At 39.1% G+C, this 24,032-nt stretch overlaps 1 protein-coding gene and 1 long non-coding RNA gene across 3 annotated transcripts in view; both read left to right on the forward strand.

Annotated features, from left to right (window-relative positions):
- The window catches only part of LOC109282391 (uncharacterized), a 62,871-nt gene extending 41,644 nt beyond the window's left edge, over positions 1–21,227 (forward strand). The window contains exon 3 of the long non-coding RNA XR_009461070.1: positions 844–21,227. This is a non-coding gene — a long non-coding RNA (uncharacterized LOC109282391). The remainder of the gene's footprint in view (positions 1–843) is intronic.
- EFNA5 (ephrin A5) overlaps positions 1–24,032 on the forward strand; it is a 253,388-nt gene that overhangs the window by 65,381 nt on the left and 163,975 nt on the right. The window lies entirely within an intron of this gene.

Here is a 24,032-nt window from a genome sequence, read left to right on the forward strand (position 1 = left end):
CCACTTAACTAATGAAAGTTTAAGGTTTGAAGAGTTGAACCTTGATAAAGTTTTTGCATACATTTTCAATCCTGCTTTCATCGCGTTGTGAAAATATTGCAGGGTATTCTTCTCATGATCTTTCTGACCACCTAAATAATCTGTATTCATCTATTTGCAAACTGATTTTAAAAACTGTAGGCAGAAGGGTAGGATCGGTCAGTATTCAAACTGTGGGGAGCGAGCACAACTTCGCAACTTTTGTAGTTCACGTATATTTTGACTGAGTATGTTTCGGTGAATCAGAAAATTCCCAGCGGTACAGCTGCACCCTTGCATAACTTGTTGCTTATACCAATTCATGTCTCAGCTTTTCCATTTGTAAAATGGGAAAATCATTAACATAAACGGATTAATTTACTGGGGTGTTGTTTTTAAGATGTCTGTTGCCACTATTAACATAAACAATGGGAGAATAGAAGTACCAAAGGTATATAGTGGACTGTACAAGCAAAATCATTTCTAACAAGAATACTCCTCATGAGCCATGAAAACCTTAACCTTCAATGCCATTTACATTCTAGCCTCAGGGTAACTGATAGAAGCTGTTATATTTTAATTTGTAAGTAGTTAAATGGGTTTCCTTTGGAACTTTGAGAGTGTGTTTATAGAACTGGCTAATATAATGCCTTTATGAAGGGACTGAGTTATTGTTACAGTCTCTAATGCATATGAAATCAGTCTTTGTCCTATATAATCAATGATATAGTATAAATTCGTGAAACATTTATTAACAGAATTTGAGAGTAAGCATTCTGTGTTTTTAATTGATTGGGCAGTCCATTTCTTCTTTGTGTATTACAGATGCAGTAAACAGGGAAGAATGTGAATGAACAGCAGATGATATTACAGAGCAGTGCAGAAGGCAAAAAACTGTCATTCAATATAGTCTTTCACAAAATGTGATAGTAAAATATGCCTTTAAAATGGACGGATAGCAGGCAGCTAATATTTTTGTGGGGCCAACAACCTCCTGAGCCCTGCTGTTGTTCTTGTTAATTTTTCTCATGTTTGGTAAGATTTAGTTTGGTAAGTTTTGAATGAATTTCCTAACTTGCCATGGGAAAACGTGGGAGAGGAGCAGCTCAGCCAATTGAGGGTGGAGAGGCATGGAACGAGCTGATCATGGATAAAACATTTTTTTCTGTGGAAAGAGTTGAAAATTTGGGCTGGGTATTATTTTGTCTGAATGACCGTACCAGACTCCGTTAGTACCCAAGAGATTAGAGCCTCAGCAGTTTAATAGGTTACCTACAGAGTTAACACACTAGCCACTTCAAAATATGAAGCTTTCTCCTTTTAAAAGCTGACTATTTACGTAGAAAAAACCCAACACTTTTCTAATCCAGAGGGGTAGCAGTGCAGCTCCACACCTGCGGCAGTGGTGGTGCCTGCTCTGCTGTTTGTGGTGGCACGATCTGCTACAGCCACAGCTGTTTTTGCACCCTCCCCACAGAGGTGGCACCCAGGACTGCTATGCTGGTCTGCCCTCTGTTACACTAGTGTTCCATTGGAGACAAATGCATAAAGTTTGCAGTCTGGAAAACAGTGTGCCCACTGTCCTCTCCAAGCACATAACTGACAGATATAGTCCAGAATTTTTTGAGCAGGGAGTCCCAGGTTGTTAAAAGTTCCAGTGGGCCTGAGAGGTTTGGCCAGGGGTCTTTTTTTTTGTATTGTTTTTTGCTTTTGGATGACAACCTAATTTGTGAATTCAGTCTATGAGTTCATTTTTAGCAAGGTACACGACTTTGACTGTAAAGGAACAAGGGGCTTAGTGGCTAAAGTTGAGGGACAGATTTTGCATTTGAAGTTCACCGAATTATTCTCTCCCACCAGAGCGTTCCAAAAGCAGAAGTTTAGGGGCTCCTCAGTTTAAAATAAGTGTGTCTTTACCTCTTTAAAACTTGGCAACATACTCAGACTGTCTTTCTCTTAAACAAGGAGAGGGCAAGCTTACTTTTTTCTATAGTGACATTTTCTTTAATTCTGTTTTGGACAAGTGGGTTGTGGAAATAATCATAAAAGTCCCTCTGCTGGAAATTAGAACAACTATTTACAAGTGCCACCACACACATTATAGCTGGCTTTGGCAGCAACAACTCCTAAATTTTTGATCACTATGACAGTTCTTGTTCTATGACAAAAGGCTTTCTGCCTTGGATTTAAAAACCACTTTTATTTGAGCAGTATAGTATACGGTTAAGTATACATACAAAAACAGTCCCTCGACCAGATCCCCAGAGTGTAAGAGGTGTATATCCAGGACTTCATTTGTTCAAAATTACAATGAACCAAGTATTAATAATGGCATTGGAAGGACTCATGAGAACAAGAGGAAGCACACCTAGTGCCAATTGGTTTTGGGGAAGTTAAGAGAATCTTGGCTTGCATTGCAACCTGAAAAGAAGCACCAGTAGTGAAAGTTGATTACTTGTTTGATTGGGATGTGGTGATCTAATCTGAGAGCACAGTTTAACACACCAACACGGGAAATGTATTTCATTGACACGGGGGGAGCAGACATATCTCAGACACACATTGGTTGGAAACTTCTATTTGTGTTGTTCTTGAGTTTCTTCTGTCTGGACTTGAGAAGGGCCTCAATGTTTTCACAATAACAAGGTCCAATGTACAACTGTTCAACCATTGGAAATCCGATTGCAAGGATGTCTTTCAACCTACCCTATTTTAATCTGTTACTTTAAAGCTGAACCTTCCTGAGGTTTTAAAAAAACAGGGCAAGAGAGCAGTCATTTGTTTTTGGAGTCATGTACAGCAGCTGTGTGGAGTTTTCAATATCTATTTTATTTTTAAATAGCGCTACAGACTAGTAAAAATACATTGAGAGCAGTTATTGTTGATCATTATTTTATTATTTATTGAGTGCTGATGGTGAGTTACCTTCAGTACTGTACATACTGGAGAGAAGATATAGATCTGGCCCTCAAGACGTTTATAACTTACATAGATAAATAGAATTAAACTGACCAAGAGTTGGGCTGAGTTGTTTTATAAGAATGTGCTGTACTGACAGTTATTTTGGTACTCAATTTATGAAGAAATCAGTCTTGTTCTTTGAAAAAAAAAAAAAAAGATATTATTCCTTCTGCTTAAAAATAGAACATTCTGAATTTTACCCCAAATTTAGATATAGCTGCCTGTAACTGAAAGACAAAATGAAGTAATAGCTTAGTATCATGAATTGCTTCAGTCAATTTGTGGGTTCATAACCCTTGCACCTCTTGATAATTTAATGGTCAAGATTTGTTTACCAAGCAGCATGTCGACACAAAATGTTTTTTCCGTAATATGATCCTTATAAACACAGCATATTCATTGGGCGATTAGAGGGTAGATGGATATCACTGGCTTTTTTTTGGGTTTATTTTTTATAAATAATAAGAATAATTCTTTGTGGAATGGACTGGGTATGTTAGACTTCATGAAAGAATTGTAAGTTGAAAGGAAGAATTAAAAGAGAGAATAGGATCAGAGCCCATCAAACCTAGAAGAGAGTTTTAGAAATACAGTGTGGAAATATTCCTTCCAAAATAATATCTCTCTGCTGGTGAATTTTTTTGTCTGCTGTTATTTTTTACAATAGTGAGAACCAAACATTAAACATTAATAATACAGTGACTATGTTAAATGCTTGATGTGAAGAAGTTGCAGACCACAGGTTTAGTATCATACATATAACGGATTATGGTATGGTGTATAGTCCTTCTGGCCTGCTCTTCATTTTTTATTTATTTTATTTCTTTTGCTTTTTAGAATCCTTTGGGACAGATGGTATGTCCTTACTTCTTGGAAATCTCCTATAATATTTTGAATGCTATTGTAACAGAAACAGTACCGAAAAAGGTTAGTGGGAATAGCCTGTGAGAAGAAGGGGTGCAAGAGGGTCCTAGTTTTGCAGAAAAGCCAGTTAAATTAATTTTCAGTTGTATAGAAAAGGATGGCTGAAGAGAAAATTAATATGTAGAAAAGTTAATGTCTAATCAGAAACCAAAACTAAATTAGGATGGATTCTTGCTGGTGTATAGGAGAAATGTGTATGTTAAGAGTACATAGCTTTCTGTCCTCAGACTTTACTGAATTAACCCAATGTCTCTCCTTTTCATAATCAAAGCAAAATAAAATAAAAACAACTGGAGAGGTTTAGCAAATATTTGGAGCCTACATTCAAGATTAGTTACCCATGTATTTAAAGAGATTAAGAAGAATATAAATCATTTTTCCTTAATTTGAATATATCAGAGATTCACAGTTTATCTCCATTTTTCTTTGAAAGGACAGACCTTCGTATCAAGTGAAATATTTTATTAGGTGCTCTGCGGAAGTGTCTCCACTTGGTAAAAGGTAGGAGGAGCAGCCAGATGAAGTGTTTGGGAAAAGATTTCTGTCTCTACCTGCTGGATGCAAATGATGCAAAAGCCTATACACTCCTAACTAGTGGTAAAACAAAAAAGAAATGTACAATCAGAAGAGTGTAAAACCCTTAACAGACACAAAAAGATGACTATAGAATCTGTTCAAACTGGGATAATATGTTAACACAAAAGCTCCTTTATTCTTTAAGAGCATGCTTTCTGGTGAATATTGTTTTCAGATTTTTGATCACTACTTTTCACTCTCCCCAAATTAATTTTATGAATAAAACTACAGATTTTAGCCATTAAAAGAAAAGCTCTGGAAAACGATTGCTGGATAAAAAAACACTGAAATAAAATATTTTCTGGCAATCAAAGAAAATGTGGTACTATGATGTAATTCTATTAGCTCATTTCCTTAAACAATTTTCTAAACTTGTTATATGATTGCCATAATTGTGCCAGTTACTGAGTTTTGGGATAGTACCGTTATTATGTAGGAACTAATGTAAACTTATCTTTTTCAGTTTATAAATTTGGGAATGCAAAATGACCTCAGTATAGGAGGGTTGTGCTGAAGGCGATAGGGGGATTTAAACGACATCATTAACAGTTGCTTAATTTTTGCTGCACCTCCAATGCAGTTGAAATGTTGGCCACTTGAAAATCAGTTGGGTTCTAGCACTTGTTAGGTTGTGCTGGGAGATGATGCTTTATGTGACTAGGTCTGGCGTGCATTAAATGACTGAATTTACTGTGAGTCTTTTGGAGACGAGTCGATTTATACAGCACAGCATATAAGGTGTTGAAGGCATGTGCCTAAAGGGAGGAGTGGCCCCTAGAGAGTGTTTGCTCTAAAGGAAAGGTTGCCATGGTGATGCCTGCAAGGCGAGAAATGAGGTAATAGTTTGTGATGGTTACAGAGTGAAGTGAACAACTCTTGGAGATGACTTTTCTTGATACCTTGAGCACTGAAGAATATGTTTTGATTTTTTTTTTCATGTTTAATCTGATTAATCGGTTACGAATTTCTGTCTGCAAGAGATACGTTTCACACGGTGTATTTTCACTTTATGGTCCACTTTGATTAATCGCCCATGTCTTCCTCCGGATGGGAAGCAATGAAAGACTCCAGTTTCCCTCTTTGCTGTATTTCAGGGATTAATGGGAAATAGTGTCATGCTCTGTCAAGGGACAATTTTTCATATTAAGGTTTGCAAAGCAGAGACAGTGCCCTGTGCTGTGGCTCTTTACCATATTAAACAGGAATGTCCTTCAAAGTCTTTGTCAATGATGGGTATAAATCAGAGAGAGAAAAACGGTACACACTGAATTTAACATTACTGCATTTTTTAATATGTAAGTAGGCTTAACTTTTTTTCTGTCTTAAGCCCGTCAAGATCAAACTGAAGCAGGCGTTCACATCCACAATTGAAACTTGCCAACCTTTTTCTTTAAGTTTACATTGGTCCAAACTCTCCCCACTGCTTTTGTCAATAGATCTTTTAAAGGCAGGCATTAGAGTTAAGTTTTCATTAGTCTTTTTTCCACAGCTTCAGGCCCAAGGGCTTCTTTTAATAGGCATTAGTTAGGCCCCAGAATTGAGTAGACATTTGTGAAGGAGACTTGAAGTTTGGAACAAAATTGTCCTTTATAGTTTTTCCATGGAGGAAAAAAATCTTCTTATGAGAATAAAGGCTGTAGGCTAATCTCTTGCCATCTGGAAAATGGAGAAGCCAGAGGTTGTTGGCACTGGGTCACATCCCTTATGTAAACTGTCAAATTCTTTTCATATTAATGGCATATCAAGTTAAACCCATGAGGTTTGGTCTCTGCTGCAGCTAATTTATTGATTTTTATTTTGTTTGTGTCCTATTTGCATTTGATAACTTTGACTGACTGTTTGATAGAAATTTGTTGCCTGTTCTTTGGAGCAGAATTTTCCAGTCCCCCCTTCTCACCCTCCCCCTTCAGTATACTAGCAGGTGATGATGCTGTTTTGTTAGATTCCATTAAGTAAAATCCCTTTAAATTGGAGAAATTTCTCAAGTGACTTTTTAGCTAATTAACTTAAAAGGAAGCTAGAGACAACTGTTCTGTGCAATGAGATGCCCTGTCACATGCCACCATATTTAATCCTGGTACTGCAAATTACTGGATAGGTGCCAGGATCTAATATGGAGGTTATCTGGGGATAAAACTGAACAGAGCCTTATGGAAATCCAAATAAAATTAAGGTGGTGTTTCTTTCTTTGGAGGACTTGTACCTTGCTGAAAGCCATGCTGGGTGAAGTGGATTTACTGTCATATTGGATGTCTCATTCTTGCTGTCATCACCAGGGATCCTAGTCTTCTCCCGATTTAAAAAAAAAAAAAAAAAAAAAAAAAAAAAAAAAAATCTCTAATTTTCGGATTCAACAAAGTAACCCCAAATCCACATTTTTCTATAATTTAAAATGAAACACCACTAACAATATAGATACGTACATATAATGGTGTTTCATTTTAATCACGGAAAAATGTGGATTTGGGGTTACTTTGTTCAGTCTGAAGATTGGGGATTTTTTTAAATCTGAGAAAATCAAGATCCCAGGTCATCACATGTATATAATAATTGGCAGCTTAGCACTGCCAATTATGGCAGAAAACAAAGAGGTGGGGGGACCTCAAGCCAGAAGTATGAATGTTTAAAATCATTAAATTTTTTGTGCTAGAAATGTAGCCCTATCTGAAAGTTGAGCCCAGTAGCTCTTAGACATATCGACAGCTTTATTCAAACAGGAGTCACTGCCAACAGCTGCTGTTATCAAGTTGTTGTGTATTGATTTTTTGTTTGTTTGTTTTCTGAAACATTTTCATGCCTTTCCCCTGTCCTGAAATAAAAGAAAAACTGTGAACTTGGTTGTAGACCTTTGCATAGTGAAAGGCTGAACAATGTAAAGTATGCCAAAAACCCCCTCTAAGGCTAGTTACTGCACCAGGCAGATTTCAGTGTTGTATACTATGAATCATAGCCAGTGAACAGATACAATTTATTTTACTCCCAAATACTTCATACCCAGTACATTTTGCCAAAATCTAAGACCCAACTGGGAGAGATTTGTACGCGTGTTTCTTTTTACGCTTATCTTAGCTGTCTTTTTAGATTTGATGAAGAGGCTAGGAATATAGTGAGCAGAAGGAAAATGTAAAGTTTGGTATTTTCAAATTATGAAATTATTTAATGGTCAGAAAATATCAGTGCGCCTTCAGTGTCATTGTCTACTTTCTTCCCCACTGTCAACCCCATCAGTGTGTCTCATATAAACCAGAGCAGTAAAATGATGCCAGACAATCCAAAGGGTATGGCTCCTGTTTGTTTTATCCATTATATTTCTCTGCTCATACTTAGATTTCCCTTCTGTCTCCAGCGTTTGAAGTAGAGAGATGGGAACAGACAAAAGATTGAAGTCCCAGGGGAAGTTAGTTCAATCTCAGTTTGTTCCCTCCGCTGGGACTAAAGCGCAGAAATTTGCTCAGGAAGCTTTGGGATGGCACATGAGCAGTTAGGAAAGAGAGAGAAGTGACTTTAAAGGGATGATCAAAGACCTTACCATCAGGTTACTCAGTGTGTACTTGAAAACAGAAGCTTTGTAGTCAGAAGTGGATGGAGTAGAGTGGAGCATTGCAGTGGTTATTATTTATTTTTTAAGTAATCATTTCCAATTGATGATGTTGGGAATATGTTTTCGGACAAGCTCACTCCCTGTGTTGTGCAGTATTTTCTGCCAAAATCCTGAGACAACTGTAGCAGTAATAAAAGGAACTGTCCTGGTGGTGAAGAAAACTTCTTATGCAATATTGGTATAATTTTGTCAAGCTGCAATTCCCAAAAAAATGCGGCAAGGGAGGGAATTAAGTATAAATATAGGATGATTTATAACTGCAGGATAGAAAAAAGCAGGAATACAGAAACTGCTTTGCTTTTATTTTCTTTTAGTTGCTCTAAAGAGATCCTGCTCTAGTATTAAAATAATAATCAGTAATCAGTGCTGTGTCATAGCATTGGATAATAGGGACTTAAAATTATTGCATGAAAGCTTCTCATAAACATTTATAAAATAGTAGCAAAATGTGCTTGCCTTCGTAGTTTCTAACAGAAGACATTTTTGTGCATGACTTGAGTACTGTTCTCTTTCTGCCTGTGCCTCTTGCATGTAAAGTAACAATCAGGTTAATACTAGTAATTCACCACTGCCTGTTTGGAATTCATCTTGCTAAACAAAACTGTGATTGGAACGATACTGTAGTTTAGGGGCTGTCATCTGATAAACCCATTTTCTTTCCCTGGTTGATAGGGACTTGAACTGGCCCTTCTTGTTTGAGATTTAGTTGACTGAGTATATCAGATGTCTCTACATTAAGTAAGCAGAAGTTCTGAATAAGGGCCAGCAGGGGGTGCCCTTGCCAGTTAAAGGCAGACAGGACAGAGAGTGCCATGTCAGAGAGAGAAACTGATGAAATCTGTTTGAATCTCTGATCTTTGCCTTCTCCTTCCCCTTCCCCTCCACCCCCTCCCGCTTTAAGTTGAGTAGCTAGCACTAGAGCAATTTCAGTCTCCCCCTGCCCACTCCATTAAGAAGATAAAGCTACACCCTTTCACGTCTGTGGTTGGGTTACAGTCAACATAGACTGCAACCTGGGAATTGTTCATTCTTTATATCACCTCATGCTTCATGTCCCTCTAAAATATCTTTCACTGGGAAAGCTCTCTGTCATAGCTTTTCCCACAGAGACTTTTTGGGCTATGAGAGTAAAAGGAACAATCATTCTGAGCGAATAGGAGCAAGTTTTCAGACAAAAGTGTTCCCAAATTTTATGCTTATATAGTTGCCATGCTTATGTTGTTCTTCATTCCCTCTGGAATAAGGAAAGCCTGTTTCACTGTGTGTCTTTTTGTCTGTACTGCTGCCATGCATGCTCTGTGTTTGAAATTAAGGGTGGTGCTCTTATAGTCTAAAGGCTGAAATCTGGGTTATTGGGCAACATGGCATTTTATTTGTATAGTAAAACAGTAACACAGCTACATATTTATTTTTTAATGAATGAAGATCTTTCACTATGGTTCTGGAGATGCGTAGCACAGTGTAGCATCATACAAAGTATAACAACCTTTTAAAAAAAAAAGAATCTAGATGCCTTTTACTGTTTTTTAGGCCTGCAACACTGTATCCAGACAGCGAACCATCTGCACACTGAAAACTTCATTGGTTGGATGCTTGGAGGAGCTTGTAACCACAATGTGATGCTTTATCATCAAGTGTTTTGGCTTGAACGGCTGACCCTGTGGGGGCCCATTCACTATGCCCCATGTTGCATTATGTGCATCCCTGATGCTGGAGTGCTTCCCACTCTAACTGAGGCACAACCAAAAGAACAGAAGCCACACAGCAGGTTGCATAGCTTTGGGGAAGCTTTGTGCACAGGCCACTTTGCCTTTAACTGGGAATGGTCCCCAGTAACAGCTGCTACCAATTCTAGTATTTGTCACTCAGTTTCACTTACAGACAAATCTGGTCCAAGATGAAAATGTGTACAAAATGTACACTTTGGTGAAGCATTTGAAATGGGTAAGCTGAAGTCTGTTAGTTACTCATCAGGTTTTTTGGCATGCTACAAATACCAGTGTTTGTACATTCCTTTACTTCCAGGCGTCATTTTATTTGATTGAATTGTTTCCCATTAGGAATATGCTTGTAAACACCACCACCTCTGTAACAGGCTGCAGATACAGACCTAACATCTATTGGTTCCTGTTTTGTTACATATTGTATACACATTTTCATTTAATTGTAAAGTCACCTGTAAAGCTCCCTGCTACAAAGAGCTTCATTGTTCACAAATTAATGTCATGAATCTACTTGGACATGAACCAGAAACTTGCTATAATTGCCCACATGCAAGTAAAGCTTTCCCTGTGTATTAATTAGTTGATACAAGGGGTTAAGATGATTACATGGAAGGCAGTGCAGTTTCTCTCTTAATAAGTCAGGCAGTGTAGGTGCCAAACTAGCCCTCCATCCCATTTGAGCAAGTGGTGTATTTTGATAAAGGCGCAAGTCAGACCACTAAGGCTTCCTATGGCGGCAGCAATGTGTAGATTGTTTTGGTTTGCTAATGCCGTTGATGTGCAATGTGGGATATTAATCAAGACTAATTACGCACACTGGCTATGAAACAAACTCGAGGCCAGTGCAGGGCATGCTTCTCTGTGTAATTACTGACTTTAAGGTATTGGGGTAATTACTAGAAATTAGAAGACCTACCATTTGTATCCATTGCATTTCAGAACATCAGCACAGTGTGATGGTTATTTCTTTACAATTTGGTTTGGTTAGTTACAAACGCATGTCAGTCTAGTTTGGTAGGCATCACTTATAATTACTATTTTTTATGTTCCATTCATCTTTAAAACTGCATCTGAAAAACTCTGCCAAGGTAACAGCAAAGAAGTGTTCTGTGGAAACAGACTTCAAGTAACAAGGGGCATGATATTTATGTAGGAGGTTGAATGTGACTTATTTCTGTTAAATATTCTGATAGGGTCCAGAAATCTGTATTGTGAATCAGACTGAGATTTCCCTAGCTGGTTCTTCCTTACAGTTTAATTACTTTCTGTGTATAATATGCAATGGGCATGTCTACATGAGACCCTACGGCGCAGTGGTTACTGCGTATTTATTTAGTACTTGTATAAACAAGTACTAAATAAATGTGCAGTAATGGGGATTACTGCGCAGTAGCACCGGCTACTGCGCAGTAGCATCTAGACAGTTTTGGTCACGCAACACTACTGCAGTAGTATCGGGCTACTGTATCAGCATCTCATGTAGATGTGCCCACTATAATGTATGTGTAATAGGATTTTGTGTCAAGAGGAAACACTAGTAAGTATAGATAATGATTAGTTAATTATACGCATGAACATGTACACATGCATGTATACAAGTGTATGTATGTGCACATACATACAAGCATATATATGTTTATAGATAGATATACATATATATATATGTGTGTGTGTATATAGGGTAAGAATGCTCTTATTTTGGAAAGCTGCTGGAAATCATCAGCTAATACTTCGCTGCAGTGACCGAAAGGAAGCTGGATTGAAGAAAGTACTGTATTCCTCAGGGGAGATGATTGTAGATACTTTTGAGTTTTTACTATCTTGGTCCATGGAGGATGAAGTGAGATTGACAGTCCTGTGGATTCTGTAATCATTCAGGCTGGCAGCCACAAAAATATACTGATAGAAGGGAATTTAAAAAATATTCTTCCTGCTATTAACATTTATGCAACTGTAATTGCAAGCAGAGGAGAGAGGGATGAGTTTGGGTTACAACAGATATTTCTATTAAGGTTTCTCTTTTATACTCTAGTGTAAAGTGATTACTGGGTTACCAAAGAAAACAAGAATCCCAGTTTTTGCTTTTGTAATGTATTTTGTAATGATTCATGTGGCAATGAGAGAAACACTCTTTATCCTTTTGGTGTGTGCTCTAATAATAATTGGTAGTAATGGTAATAGTTCCAAATTCTTTTTACAGAAGTGTTTCATTGCGTTTTACTCAGTGCCATCTTTAACAAGCTAGAAACTGTTGCTACTGTCAAAAGCTTTTTTTTTTCTTTAGGTTTGAACTTCTCTGGCATAAATTGCTTGTAAATGGAGTCTGAGCCAGTCCATTCCCATTGTCTGTGCAGAGCTAGACACATGAATGCCACAAATTAATCAAATCTAAGGCAAGAATAGAAAGCTCTCACCCACTTATGTGTCTGTGAAAGCAGCTTTGAATTGGAGGGAAAGAACCTATCAAATGTACATGAAAAATGGTGGGTTTATGAAGGCCAGGGAATTGTGCAGCTTGACTGGACCTGCATGCCACCATGTGGGAAGGAGGAGGGGGAAGGATAGTGGGTGGGAATACTACCAGCCTGTGAGGTTTTCTTCTAAATGATCTTCTTTCATTGATTGATGCTACTTGGGTCATAAATGAGCTCCTTGCTGAGGCAAGGTTGAAGGTCAAAGTGTAGTGCCAGCTGCCTGGCCTGCCATCAAACAATGGTAGTATCCTTCTGTACAAAAGAACGGAGCATTCCAGCATAATGTTTTCTTAGTCTTTAGACTAACCCTTCCTTTTGCAAACCTCAGGATTCTCTTGGACGGGAATTATACAGTGTCACTTATAATTAACCTTCTTTTCTTCCTAACAATTTGCACGTAAGTGTTCCTTAAAATCGTTGATAAATATCTGCATTTAAACACTCAAATCTCTCCTCTCTTTTTCTCTATTACCTTTCCCTTTGTAAATTAAGATGATTTTGAATGATTCTGATCTTATAATTTAGGAAAACAAAACAAAAAGAGTATAGCTTTAATTTCTTTTAGGCAACTTTATAATGATATTGTTGAACCATCTTAAAGGCAAAAGTTTTGGCCTGCTCTATTTTTCCCTCAAAACAGGTAGGTTAAGATGGATGTTTTCCAATCTAGTCATGTTTTCTATACCAGGAACATAGATTCTCTGAAATGCAAACTCTTTTGGACAGGGACTGTCTGCTTAGGCATGTATGGCCCAACACATAGCAGGCAAGCACTACCACACCATAAATTGTGACTAATGTCATCATAATTAAAGGAATGATAATGTAAATCAAACTGAACTGAATGGCATCTAAACATAAATTGTTTGAATTGGATGTTAAAGGTCTGGTGTTCAACTGCCATAAAACAGTAACTGGAATTACATGCCATATTTCCCAGCATTTTGTTTAAACATTTACCTTGAGCTGTTTAAAATCCTGTGCAGCAGAAAAATTGCTCTTTTTGACAAATACCAGTTTTACTATGGAAGTCCAGAAAGATATTAGCAAAGAAAATAAATGATAGCATGTCATTTACATAAAGATTATAATGAATACAAAAGCATGAAGTATGCATACATCTCTTGTTTTTCCTGAACACCTTCTGAACATCCTGATTAAACTGGAAATTGTCCCTAATGTCCTTTTTTTGTGGTTTTCTTAGCTGCAGAGATTTTTTTTTTTATTCTTTGTATGATTTGTATCCCACATTACATTTATTTTCCTCCATTCCTCTGATTCTCAGATGGAAACCGCACAGAGCTTTCTGTGGGGTGGAGAAAAGAGCATTGTATCACACTTCCTGCACAGTGCCAATTAGTTCCAGTACGGACTTTCTTTGTGGCTTTCGTTGGAACCACTATCACACTGTTATTGGTTCCTAAACCTGCTGGAGCAGCTACACTTTTTTCCAACCTCAAGCCATGCCAAAGGTCACATTACAGCTAACCCCAGAGAGTAAAAAACAAAGTAAAGAGTGTACAGTTTTTCAAAGAGATGACCCTTCTCTGCTTGGCCTCTGGTAGGCTCTAATATAATGATAGAGCTTAACAGCTTGTAAAAAGCTCCAACTGCTTGAGGTTACCCATGTTAAACAAATGGCCGACTCAAATTACTCTTTCTTCCTATCAGATTTATAACTTGATATCTGAGAAGGGCTCTTTAGGAACTTGTGGAAGGTGAGCAAACAGATAGGAGGATCTGCAGGGACTCCGCCCATTGTTACCTATAGGCATTATTTATAACTTTTGACTAGATACTCTTTTGGAGCCTCATCTGAAGAGTTTGGCAATTTGGACAAAAATGATAAAGTAATATTGATATACTTAATATCTATGTCAAAATAGGAGCACAGTGCAAAATGGCATTACTTTCCTTAGAATTTGCTGAGATTTCTAGTCAGACTTAATGAGAATAAAATATGAAACGAGACTGAAAAGCAGTTCTTAGGCTGGAGAAAACAGCCTTCCTGATGATTAAAAAAGATAAAATTCAGCTCTTCAGACTCAGTCACCACTCAGCTTCTCATTACAGTTGCAGCTTCTCCTCCCAAATTGTAATAAAGCATGCATAGAGAAAGAGACCTTTAACTTATTTTCTCGCACCTTGTTTTCTTTCAAGTCCCTTGATATCTATCTTGTTTTGGTTGCAGACTGGCTGAATACTAAGGTTATATTTACTGCAATTACTAGATCAAGCTCAACTGCAACAGTCTTCAGGACCTGTTGACAGCTACGGTTTGCTTTGTATTCACATCCAAAACTTTTATTACATTTTCCATGCAGCAAAACTCTTTTTGAGAAAACTCAGTACCCAGGAAAAGGTGTGAAGCTCTGCTACTTCTCCAAAAATATGAAATGATATACTAGACATTGTCATATGCCTATCTAGTCAGGTGATCTAGGGTCAAGTAGGAGACAAATCTAGGAGACAGCTCCATGTGTGTCAGTCTTAAGGACTTGTAGCAAGGTATCTGACCAATTACTGAGAACTTGGGAGATATGCCAATTAGCAAAAACTTTTATTGATCAGATATAAGAAGCAACAAATATCTATACTTTGCAAGGTATCAATGAAGATAGACATTGATAAGTGGCAGTTCATCTGTCTCAGGGCGGAAATCCATATTCGTCAATTGTGTGAAATAGAGAAGCATTGTCTCTATTATAAAATTAGAGAAAAATCTTCATTTCCCAACTTTTTATTCATATTTTAAATATTTCACTTATCCATTTGCCAAGGGCAGGGGGCATCTAAGTTTGTTGCTTGTTTATTTTTTTTAGTGGACCATATCACTGAATACAAGAAGACTTTTTAGCATGTATAGCTTACAAAAAAACTAAAGCATGACATTTGATTCTCTCACCTTCTCTTAAAGTTTTGCTCACAGTGGTGGGGGCAGAGTGGGGTACATGGCCTAGAGGGCCACTCCCATGATGTGTGGTCTGTACAGCATGCATCCCAGGAGTTTCTGGGCCTCTACCACCCAGAGGTTGGACAGCCATAAATCATTTTAGTAGCAGTTCTTAATGCAGGGAGATGAAAGAAATGGCCGGTACCAAGTAGAGTTAAAATACTTTAGGCAATACTGAGTGTCGCATTGCATGTCAGAGTTGAGATGATTTTTGTAACATGCATTAAATTATGTGGATTTTGTCCTTCTAACAGAGCCATCATTGAAAACTAAGGGTTGAATCCTGATTTGTAATGGCACAGACCCTTTGGGCATAGGTCTGTATCAGTGTTTATCCTACACAAAGAATGAGTACCTATGGACACTCCTGTGATAATTACTTAATAATGGTAATAAAGGGGAAGAGTCTGCTTGCCCCACCTAGTGGCACAGTAAAGAACTTGAAGTGAAAAGTGTAGCAGGAATAGAGTAGCTTTAAGCCACCCTCTGGCCTCTCAATCCAGGGCTTCTGTGGGGCTTCTAGAGTAATTTAGGCCGCCAGGAGTTAAGCCATCTCAGTCCTCCACCAAATCGGCTGTGGGTAGTAGCACTGTCTAAAATACTGCTTTGTCTTTGACATGTCCCTCCCTCTCCAAACTGTATTTCCTATATATTCACCACATCAGAACTTGGGAGGGGTCTTCAGAGGCTAGCTCTGCAGCTGTCTACAGCACATGAAAACACATGGAAAGCACTGTGTTCAAATTTGCAGATGACACCAAACTATGGGCAAAGCAAACACACTGCTGATGGGAAGAAACCGAATACAGGAGGACCTGGACAGGTTAGAGAAGTGAGCGGAGAACAATAGGATACAGTTCAACAAGGACAAGTGCAAGGTGTTGCACCTAGGGAGAGGGAATCATCAGCACACCTATAGGCTGGGGGATGACCTTCTCAGCAGTAGAAAGAGATCTCAGAGTTGTTGTTGACTCCAAGATGAATATGAGTCGGCAGTGTGGTGAAGTAATTAGTCAACTGCACTTCGTCATGCATTAGTAGGTGCATCATGAACAGGTTCAGGGAGGTGATGCTCCCGCTCTATGCGGCACTGGTCAGGCTGCAGCTGGAGTACTGCATTCAGTTCTGGCATCGCACTTTAAGAGGGATGTGGATAACCTTGAGAGGGTCCAGAGGAGGGCCACTCATATGGTTAGAGGCCTGCAGGGAAGGCCTTATGAGGAAAGGCTGAGGGACTTGGACCTTTTCAGCCTCCGCAAGAGAAGGCTAAGGGGGGGATCTTGTGGCAGTATACAAACTCACCCGGGGAGGGGGAGCAGGGAATAGGAGATGCTCTGTTTACCAGAGCACCCTTTGGAATAACCAGAAACAACAGCCACAAGCTGATAGAGAGTAGATTTAGGTTGGACATCAGAAAGAACTTCTTCACAGTAGGGTGGCCAAAATCTGGAATGGGCTTCCAAGGCAGGTGGTACTCTCCTCTATCTTGGGGGTCTTCAAGAAGAGACTGGATGAGCATCTGGCTGGGGTCACATGACCCCAGCACTTTTCCTGCCATGAGCAGGGGCTCAGACTTGATGATCCATTTGAAGTTCCTTCTGACCCTAGCATCTATGAGCTTGAGGGAGTCCTCCACCAAACAGGCACATAACTTATCAGAGTGGCAAAAAAAAGCCTGATCCCTTTGCATGTATAAAGAGGCTGCGTAACATGAAGAGCTGTCCAAAAGTTTTGAAGGATATCCTTGGTGGAGCTGAAATGATGTAGTTGATCTCCTGTGAATGTTGCAGTAGGTAGCAGTATGATCACAACAAATATGAAAATAATTAGGATGAAATTCAGTCAATAGTGTTTAAAAAAGAAGTTGTGTTTAAAAAAAAAAAAAAAGTGAAACGAGTTAAATTTTCATAGTTTCATAGTTGGTAGGGTAGTAAGGGACTTGAGCAGATCATCAAGTCCGACCCCCTGCCATGACAGGAAAAAGTACTGGGGTCAAATGACCCCAGCAAGGTGTTTGTCTAACCTCCTCTTAAAGACCCCCAGGGTAGGAGCCAGCACCACTTTGATTGGAAGTTGGTTCCAGATCCTAGCCGCCCTGACTGTGAAGTAGCTCCTCCTGATGTCTAGTCTGAATCTACCTTCTGCCAGCTTGTGACCGTTATTTCTAGTTACTCCTGGTAGTGCTTGGGGGAACAGGGACTCCCCCAATGCCTGCTGGTCCCCTCTGACTAGTTTGTAACAGGCCACTAGATCCCCCCTCAGCCTTCTCTTGTGGAGGCTGAACAGGTTCAGGTCCCTTAAGCCTCTCATTGTAGGGCCTGCCCTGCTGCTCCCTGATCATGTGGGTGGACCTCCTCTGGACCCTCTCCATGTTGTCCACATCCCTCCTGAAGTGTGGTGCCCAGAACTGGAGACAGTACTCCAACTGCAGCCTGACCAGTGCCGCATAGAGGGGGAGGATCACCTCCTGGGACCTGCTCGAGTTGTATCTGTGGATGCATGACAAGCTGTGGTTGGCCTTCCTGACCGCATCCCCATACTGTCGGCCCATGTTCATTTTGGCATCAGTAATGATTCCAAGATCCTTTTCTGCCTCTGCACTGACAAGAAGGGAGTTCCCCAGCCTATAGGTATTTGTTAGCATCAATGGCACGATCTCTCCCCCCTGGTTACAGCATGACGAAAGCTTTCCTAACTGTTATTCTTAGCTAGAGATTATAACAATATTATATCAATACCATAAAAACTAGTGCTTCTTCACTATTTGCAATGGTCAAGGGTGAAATACCTTACCGTTGACCATTGCAAATACATTATTTTCCAACTCTTGGCTCTTGGCAGTTCCTTGCATTCAGCTGTTAATTATGTTGTTATAATTGACACAGTACTTAACAGGCAAAATAAGGTGACTGACCTTTAAGATAATAATGAAAATGCATTTAAACTGTTGCTGTTGAAAATCACTTGAAAGCAGAAGTCAAAGTAATTTTGCAACTTGCAATTTTACTTACAGGACAAGGACGCAGTACGGTGGGGAAAGGAGGGACAAATAAAGAATAAATCACAATAAAAAGAGCTAGAAAGCTAACAGAAAACAAACTTTAGCTCCAGAGACCACACAGATTTGTTTTCTGGATGTTCTACCAGATGATGTAGGAGGATAGCTGTCTTTAAGGTTTTGAAGGTCTTATCGGAGCAAGGTAATGGAATTGACTGTCTGATTGACAATCTGCTTTGAGAATTCCAGTCAGCTATGAACTAGTATGTTGACTAATAAGTCAGTGGCTTGCTAAGCCTTGTCATTACCTAATATGTTTTTGTTTAAACAACTTGAGGCCTTGCAGGAGATTTCTGTTTACATTGTTGTCTCTTGTCAGTTTTATTCTCTTTCCTGTTTTAGGGCTCAGTGTGGTTGCGAATCTGACTGTGGGAAGGTTCTCTAGAAAAGTTTTGTATGCTTACCATACAGCCCTTTACTTGTGTTACTGAATCACAGTAGCCTGATTCTTTCACTCCATATAAGTTAATCATCAATCTAGAAATTGGATGCAACAGTAAGGTCAGTGTTGGGACACTGAGATTTTATAGATTATCTCAGCAATGAGATTGCTCAATTCAGTGTTGTTAAAACGAACTACTTTAATAACTTCCTACTTTGTATAAAAAAAAAAATCAAAGACTGAAAAGAACGTTTTTTGTTGTTTGGATTTAAAATTTACATTAGAATTGTTACAATTCATAATCTAGCATACTAGTGATATCTTTTCTTAGACTATAAAATAGTTTGGACTAAAATGGTTTTTCAGAATGCCCTTAATTTTATGGGTAAAATTTTGCACCCATAAATAGCTGTGATTTGTGTTGTGGTGTAAATGATAGTACTTTAACATCCAAATACTTGTTTGCATGTATAAGTCTGATGACTTTAGTACTACAAAATTTGCCAGTAGTCCATTACAGGTATAACATTATACAGGCAGTTATTTATGTTTGCAAAATTTAAGGCCTGGTTGAGTCCCAGTTGGAGTCTCAGGGTTATTATGTTCAAGAGAGCACGAACATTGATCACTTCTGCTCTTGGTTTATCTCCTCACTGATTTTTTTTATTCCTTGTCTGTTGCTTAGGAATGCATTCTCCTACCTATGCCTACCAAAAAACTAAAACAGTTTCTCTCTTTCCTCTCCCACCCCTCTTTTAAGACTTACTATTGCAGATATATGCTTGGTTTATTCTGCTATTGAAGAGCAAGGTAGCCAGCAGAAGGAGCTAAAGCTTAAAGGGATTCTATCATATTAAGAATTTCAACAGTTGATATGCAGGATATATGGGATGTTGAAAGTCCTCAAAACAAATCCTGTAGTCAATTAATGTATTGTCATAATGTTGAAGCAACATGAGGATGAAGATGTGCACAGATCCTAGCAAGCAGTTGCATCCCAAAAATAAAATTTAACTCTCTATTTACATGAAGATATGAACTGAAACATTACTTGAAACAAATGTGTTCAAAGCAGTATAAATAATGCAGATATTTTACATCATCTGAACTTTATTAATTTTTTTCCAGATACAACTCGTTAAATAAAGCACTGCATATGCATTCCAAGGCATACTTTTTTGAAAACAATTCTTTAGGGTTTGGGGGGAAGATGAGAATGAGAGAGAAATATTCATGCAAAGTCTGAGAACTTGACTGGGAGTTACATGTTCCATTTATTTCAACCTGCACAGAACAACTTGAAAGAAAGGGGCCCTAATTACCCATCTGTAAAATGGGTTAAATAAAGTTTATGAACCTTGCAGCAATGTCCTGAAGACTAATTGTTTAATGACAATGAAATACTTCCAAGATGGAAAGTTTTTTGTTTTTTTATCCACGCTGCTATTGCTAAGAATAACAATAGTTGTTGCTGTTGCTGCTAGTACTGCTACTGCTGTTGTATTTGTCGTCTTCCAATTTTAAAATTTGTGTGTGAAATTTTTCTCTCAAATTCATATACACTACCATCTTTAGCTATTATGTACTTGAGTTCTTAATTATTCATATTTACAGTCACTTTTAGAATTCCACATGTTGACCCAACTTGCAAATGCTTAAACATGAACATAACTTCACTTACCTGGGTAATCTCACTGAAAAAATGCCAATTCGGGCAACTGACACGAGCAAAGTTGCATATGTGCTAATAATTAACAGGATCAAGGCATTTATTGATGCATTGCAAGCAGCAGCCTGTGAAACATACAGGAGTTGGAGCAGCCTTGCCTAACTCATTTGATGTGAGTGCTGCTAACCATGGAAATGGTTTTTAATCATGGTTGAATTGGGTTGGATGCAAGTAGGCAAAAGCCTGCAGATAAAATTGCCTGTAGCTTGTTAGCAGTGCCCTGAGGTATCCAGCCACCCAGTAAGGGCTAATGTTAAACCTTTGAAAATGAGATCTGCTTTCTTGACAGATAGATTTATTAAATTAAGTTCTGACCTTTTTAGAGCCTAGAAAGGTAAGATCTTCAATTGGATAAAAAAAAAAAATCTCCTCTAGTCTTCTGTCAGAGTCTTGCAAACACATTCTCCAATCTAGTTCCTCATCCTTTTTTTTTCTTTAAAAGGGACACCTACCATTAATCAATATAATGATGAAACAAATACTAATGTCAAAATCCATTTCTAAATTCAGTATGTCATAGTGTAAAAGTGTTCAATCAATATTATCTCCCATGGCCTTCCATTCCCCAACAGGCTTTTACTTGCACTGCAAAAACAACGGCTAGAAGTAGTTTGACTTCTACCTGGGCCAGTCCCTAGAAGGGGACATAAGTTTGGTGGCATGTTATATGATTGTTTTTTAAAAAAGCAGTAGTAATATTGATTGTCAGTATTTATGGATTCAGAATTGATTGTGGGAGTAGTGTGTGATGTGGTTAGAGCAGTAGTTAGATAAGGCTACTTGAACTAGTAGAGGAATTTTCAACCTTTTTGGATCAGTGTACCTCTAGCAGCTGGACTGGGGAGGGGGGAAGGGGAGTGGTACAGCACAAGGCTGAGTGGAGGGTGGGGTGGCGCACAGCCAAACGCATCCGCATGTGAACTTCTCCCACCCCCACATCCAGCTGGGCGGGCAGGACCTGTGCAGCACTACGGGATAGTGCATGGTGGCAACCCGTCCCCATCACCCATGTATGGGTCTTCTCAAGTACCCCCGTTGACAACCCCTGAACTAGTAGGTTGGGAATACTCCTGACAAAAAGCAGTGGTTCTTGTCATGCTAAGAACCCAGATACTTTTTTCAGCTTTACCTGAAATGTACTTCTTCAGTCTTGTTTCTAAAATGAGGAAGTGTTAGCTGACTGTGTCCGGGTTTGCAGTAATAGAAGTTTGAAACTTATGTCGTTTGGTAAGGCTATTCTGTACAGCAATATTGACCCTACTCAATAGAAGATGTGAGACCTGAAATTCTGGTTCCCAACTGAGTGATCTTCCACTAGGAGAGAAGGGAAAAACATCTTTTAAATGAATGAAACTTAACTAAGACACAGACGCTCATCAGTACCTTTTTTAAATTGACAGCATTTCTTTTAATATTAATGCATGCTTACAGAACAAAAAAGGAAAATCTGTTGCATACAACACATGCAGCACAATGCATTATGTGCTTGTCCTGAATTAACTTTTAAATTCAAATTATGTCTACCTCACTTGCGTGAATAATCCTGCTAAAGCAGGGGTGGGCAAAGTCCGGCTCGCAGGCTGGATTGGGCCCACAATGGACTCCCTTTCTCAGCAGCTCTGCCTGTGTTGCTGTGGCTGGTTTCACTGGAGACCCCAGGAACGGTGGCGCTTCGATGGTGCAAGGCCAGGGTCTCAATGGAGACTAGCCTGAGCAGTGCTGGCAGGGCAGGGAACTGCTCTGGGGCTGGGGCCAGGATCTTACAGCAGTGACAGCATGGGGCAGAGCTGTGATCTGCTGCCTGCATGCCCTGCGCAGAGGCGTGCAGGCAGCAGATCACGGAGCCATGATCCATGACACTACCCCGGCTCCAGCCCACGCTGTCATGGCTACAAAATCCTGTCCCCGGCCCTGGAGCAGCTCCCTGCCCAGCTGCGAGCCCTACTAGTGCCACTCGGACTGCTTTCCAGGGTGACTCTGGCCTTGTGCTCTCACAGCCACGCCAGTCCCGGGGTCTCCACAGAAATTGGCTGGAGCAACACGGGCAGGGGCTGTCTGGAAATGGAGTCTGGCCAGATCTGCCCTTTTGCCCACCCCTAAGCTAAAGTTAGTGGGCCTTCCTGCCTGAATTAGGCAAGTAAGATTTGGCTTTAATACTCCGGGTGTTACCCAGTCCTTAAACAGGCCCAAGATTCGGAAAGACCAAGAAAACTCTGTGTGGAAAAGCTGAGAAGGTAGACTAAATATAATGCAATTCCCAAGATTATCTGACATTCAGGAAAAAAAAAAAGTAGAGCTCTCTCTTTAAGTTAGTGCAAATACTTTATAATGAGAGCGTTTTATGCTTCATCCCCTTTGTATACTTGGACCATTTATTTCCCCCCAAGCAGTGTAAGGCGATAATATGAAAAGGTTCTGGCCCTTTGTCCCCATCCATATTAGTGGTTAACAGAGTGAGTAATGACTTCAGGTACCTGTGTGGCACAATGATTGTCCGAATTTAATCCTGCCTTGCTGAAAGCACCAAAAAACTAACAATCATCAAGCCAGGCTCAAAAAAAAAAAGTTGTTTTTTTTAAGTTCTGTTTCATGCACAGCATCTGTGTGAGGTTTATGTACTTTATTCTTTTTTATTTAAAATGTCTCGTAAAATGTGTATTTGGGAGAAAACTCCTAACTATCCTGCGTTTGAAGACTTCAGACAACAAGTAGAGAGGTATTATTAATCCCCAGTTTTCCATGGGGTTTTTTTTCCAGTTTGTTCAGTGAACAAGTTATTTCCTGGCACGATTTTACATTTTAAGGGAATCTCTGAATTCATATTGAGATGTTGCAAGAAAATCTAAAACGCTTGTGTGCACAGACTTTGGGCTTTGGAGGATTTGATCTATGGAGAGGGAAGGAGAAAAACAGAAAGCTTTATATTTTGCATTATTAAAGCATCATCTACATAATGGAAATTCTGTTTGTAACTAGAGATGCATGCATATTTCTACACCATAACATAGATCTGTTTTTAATAACCCAACATGTTTTTATTTCAATAACTTGTGCTCAAATAGGGAGAATACTTTGAACTAGCACCGAACCTTGTGTCTGGCACTGATCTGGGTTAGAATGCATCAAATGTTATGTACTCCTTATACGATAGGCTGTCTCATTAGATGTGTATTATCTGTTTCACCATCCAACACACACTGCTGAATTAGGATCTGCTTTTGAAAATCAGGTGTGCCTATGCTGCAACCATAATTTGTGCAGAGAGTATGTTATTATAAAAGCAAACAATCAGCTATGTTTACTGGCCATTTGTACGTATAATTACCTGGTTTCTGCATACAACCATAATAGCTGTAAGCTAACTTTTGTTTGGGGAGGGGGGGGGGGTGGGACTTGATAAGATTTTTCTTTTAAAAAAAATCTGGAAGGTCTGGGCTGAAATTTTCAGGAGACTGAATTCTTTATTTTGTCCACAGAATGAATACACCACAAACTTGGAGGTATGAGCTTTCAAACACTATTAATTTTATACTCCCGATCTAGAAGGACCAATGGGGGAAGCAGTAGGTCAGTCTTTGTGGCTTGTTCATTTGTTGGAATCTGTGTCTGGGCTACGTGCCAGGATTCTAACT

The sequence above is a fragment of the Alligator mississippiensis genome, chromosome 3 (assembly GCF_030867095.1).
Source record: "Alligator mississippiensis isolate rAllMis1 chromosome 3, rAllMis1, whole genome shotgun sequence".
In the NCBI taxonomy this organism is placed as follows: Eukaryota; Metazoa; Chordata; order Crocodylia; family Alligatoridae; genus Alligator; species Alligator mississippiensis.